This window comes from Schistocerca nitens, chromosome 4 (assembly GCF_023898315.1).
Source record: "Schistocerca nitens isolate TAMUIC-IGC-003100 chromosome 4, iqSchNite1.1, whole genome shotgun sequence".
Classification (NCBI taxonomy): Eukaryota; Metazoa; Arthropoda; class Insecta; order Orthoptera; family Acrididae; genus Schistocerca; species Schistocerca nitens.
This window is the reverse complement of record NC_064617.1, coordinates 717,897,088-717,901,640: the sequence shown is the minus strand read 5'-3', so window position 1 is coordinate 717,901,640 and position 4,553 is coordinate 717,897,088.

Below are 4,553 nucleotides of genomic sequence, written 5' to 3'. Positions count from 1 at the left end.
AAAAGGCGCTGAAGGAGACGAAGAATAGGAAGGCATGTGGGATTGATTATTTGCCAGCAGAACTGTTGAAGAGTCTGGGAAACAAGGCAAGAAAAGAAATAGTCTACTTCCTTGCAACAGTTATGACACCAATAGAGAAAAAGAGAAACACTAAAAAATGTGAAGAGCATAAGACCATCAGTCTAATTTCTCATGCAGCTCAAGTCTTGCTGAGAGTGTTGAATAGAAGGCTATATGGCAAGCTGGATAGAGGGGCTGCAGAGGAGCGGTTTGGATTTAGAAGAGAAGGAACAAGAGATGGTATTGGCCTGTTCAGAGCTATAGAGGAAAGATACAAGGAAAAAGGTAGAGAAATCTTTGCTGTTTTTATAGATTTAGAAAATGCTTTTGACTGAGTTCAGTGGAGCAAGCTGATGGATATTTTGAAGAGGAAAAGAGTGGATTGGAAAGAGAGACGACTGATACAGAATCTATATTTACACCAGAAAGTAAGGATAAGGATTGGAAATGAAATATCAGAAGAAAGCAGCATTGGACAAGGTGTTAGACAAGGTTGTTGCCTTTCCCCAATGTTGTTTAACGCATACCTGGAGGAGATTATTGCGAAAGGCTTAGATGGGAAAAGAGCAATATGTATTGGTGGAAAGAGAATAGAATGGTATTAGTGGGAGAAAGTGAGCGGATAGTGAATAACATGCTGAAAGATCAGAATGAAGCTTGTGTGGAAAATGGGATGCAAATAAACACAGCAAAAACAAAGAGTATGGTCATCAGTACAAGACACAGACTGTCCAATATTAAAATAGGACACTCTACCATTAGCCAAGTAAGTGCATTTAAATATCTTGTAAGCACAATAACTGAAGACTTGAGATGTCACCAGGAGGTAAAAACTCGAATTGCCATAGCGAAGGAGGCATTTAACAAAAAGAGGAGACTCTTATGAGGCAAATTAGATAAAAGTCTAAGGAAAAGGTTTGGCAAATGTTTTGTCTGGAGTGTGGCACTATATAGGGCAGAAACATGGACGCTGGGACGACAGGATGAAAAAAAGGTTAGAAGCATTTGAGATGTGGATGTGGAGGAGAAAGGAGAGAATAAGCTGGATGGAAAGAGTGCGTAATGAAAGAGTATTGGAAAGGGTTGGTGAGAGAAGATGTCTGCTGAAGGTTGTAAGAGAAAGGAAAAAGAACTGGTTGGGACATTCACTGAGAAGGGAGTGCTTGCTAGCAGATGCTTTGGAAGGATTGGTTTGTGGGAGAAGACTGAGAGGAAGAAGGAGATACAAGATGATAGACGATGTAAACGGAAGAGGAAATTATGCAGACCTGAAGAGTATGGCAGAAGACCGGACAGCCTGGAGAGCTACCATGTGAAAACCTGCCTTTTGGCAGAACAATGATGATGACTTATGGTCAACATCAAATTGCATTTGAAGAGCCCGCTACCTATGTGCATCGACGCTTCTATTTCGAGGTCGTCTTAATATGCAATGTGAATTATCTGACAAAAGAAGTTGTTCATATTGCAAGCCACTGGAGGGAATTCTGGACCCCGCCCGCTTTATCAGTTTGCATAGGATGATTTCCAGCAATTGCTTGAAGCCAGTGAGATGTTGGTACACCACTAGGCTAATGGTCGCCCACGAGTATGTGGAGAGGTGTTGGGTAGCCGAAATCTGGGCAGAATAACCACGGCTTGATTCACACTCCTTTGCTCGGGGTCGGCTGCTGCTGTGGTGGCATCAGCAGTGCTGACCGATACACGCATCAATTTCTCACATATTTTATGGAGGGTTATTGACAAACGACTCGTGGATGTTCCAGCTCTCTACAACTCCATCTCATATTACAGCAGCAGAGTTGATGTGACCTTTGTTGAGTCGACAACTTGGTAAGCAGAAATCGTTTATTTATTTATTTATTGCATTTTGACCGCTGATCAGTCTCATTCGGGTGGCAGGGACACATATAAATATACCGTTTCTATTTACAAGTCTTCTAGTGAGACTGCACACTAAAGTTACAACTTACATGTCTTTTTATTCTGCCTGGGAGCCCTGGCGATCCCCAGTCAGTGTTCTTGCACGATCGTATTTTTTCGCTAAATTTTTCCCAATATGTCCAGTATGCTTAACATGGTGAATATAGCAGTTGCACAGTCCTGCCCGCATTTGAAGGGAACTCCAGACTAACGGTCCCCGTGAGATGGTCACAAAAGGATTGGTGGCTCACCTAATCGAATTTTTTACGAGTCTTCTAGCAATGACACATACTATCTAATAATTATGTATTATTCAATAGTTAATATCATGTTACATGTGTTCATTCTACCTGGAAGCTCTGGCATAATAATTAATTTTGAAAGCTTCATTCTGATTAGTCCAGAGAGAAAGGGTAGATGGTGAGGGCAGTGCTTTGCATTTAGCTGTTAGCAAGGCTTATCTGCAAAGGCGTCCACAGATTTCCGATGAAGAACATTTGTCAGCAAGTCATGACTGGCTTGCTATGGTGAGATGTGCCTTCGTGCCAGCCACCATGTTGGTCACGTTTGAGACAATTACACGTATTGTTTAAATACTGCAAATTTCTCTACCATTCCTGGGGAGATGGTCTGTCTTAGTGTTGGACAGACCTTTGAGCTCTCTCATTTGTGGATAGGGTTTTGGTGCCAGCCATAGCAGTTCCATTATCTACAGGCACCTCAGTTGGCTGTGTCGATTGCAGTGGATGGTGGGGAGTTTCTCGTAATCTAGGTATCTGTACCAGTCTTTGACATTTCCACAGATGTGTTGGGATCCATTCGCCATTATTACTGTGAGCAGAAGGTACCTCAGCCATAAGTGATATAGCAGCAGTGTCTTTTGTACTAGCAACCTGGTCAGACACAATACTACGTATTACGCAACTTTCTTGGACATTGCCTAGTTGGGGAGGGGGGGGGGGGCGGGGGGGGGGAGGGAATTGTTCGTGGCTATACACACCACACATTGGAGTTCAAGGGGTGGGCTAGCATGCAGTCAACATATTTTTCATTGGCGAGCTCTCTAGGCCGTATATTTTGTAGGGCTGTGCTACACAAACAGTATCTTCCAATGCAAAATGGTAAAAAAGCATTGATTATAGAATTTGCTACGTCACACACATTAGTAATGAAGAGGTGCTTAGCAATGAAAAATAAATTGGCCAATGCTGCACTGTATTTCGCTGAGAGCATCTTTCCGTCAACACAATGTGATGCGATGTCGAGACAGAACTCACATAATTGGGTAAAATGCTTAAATTGTGGAAAACATGAAAAAATACAAAAAGGAGTAAAATACTTAAATTTGGGAAAGAATGAGAGTATTTACAAATCTTCCTGGGTACAGTCTCTGCATGGGCCTCGAAGTATGTAATATTAAAATTGTTATTAACAAACAGAAATCAAGTGACTTAGCATATCTTGTTATTAACAAATAGACACAGCCTACAACCACTTCATATACTACCCAACTCCAGAGTGAACTCCACACACTCAAGTTCCCCAGTTATAAAAGGTGAATATGGGGAGAGGGTGCTTCAATTTCATTTCTCCAGGGGGGTGGGAGGTGAGGAGGGTTCCTTTGGGTGACCTCAATCAGTTTCCAGTGGTTCCCCAAGGGGAGGGGAGTTGATGGCCTTGAATATAAGGAGCCCAAGTGGGAAATGTGGCACCAGATGTGTAACCTGATACTGAACCCCTCCCTGCCCCATCATACTATTAGCAACATTTTTATCTATGTAAAAACGGGTGTCAATTGTTTCAAATCTGTAAGTATAATTCGCATAACAACAAAATTAAAAAGAAATACTATTGCAGAAAAAAATCCACTAGAGGTATCTTCAATGCAGTAAAGCTATAAATGTGTGCGTACAGCCCTGTGAACATAGTTGTCCTCATCTAAGATGAGAGTGGCCACAGCATACTTCTTATGGAGGTGCAGAAGAAATGCCAACACTTGGTCACAGTTAATGTTGGAGAAAATGTCGTGTCTGGTTCACATTCACAGTAACCTAAGTGAGTAGACCCAGGTATGGAATGAAAAACATCACAGAACCAACTCTGTCCTTAAATACACCCTCCCCACACTGCTCGTTAAATGCCTCATTGGGCTGTCGGTGCCGTCGATATGACCAATGACGTGTGTCGCTTTGGATCGGGGCAGATTCTGTCTGGTTTCGGGCGGCTAGCGGAAATGGTGAAGACTGCCAGTCATGCTTCCGAGATTAAAGCGGAGCTCATTTGCAGCATCGTCGATAGGATCGACTGTGGCCCTTTGGTGCAGAGCCGAGTGGAGGGTCTGAATCAGAGGTTCAGGCGGTTCTGTGACCGTGTAGGCTGCAGATTCCTTGACTTGCGCCATCGGGTGGTGGGTTTCCGGGTTCCGCTTAGTAGGTAAGGAGTCCACTACACACAGGAGGCGGATACACGGGTGGCAGGGACTGTGTCGAAGGGACTGGGCGGTTTTTTTTTAAGGCTAGAGGGTCTCAGAGAATCACAGAAGGGGGCGTTCATCAGAAAGTGGGCAGGTA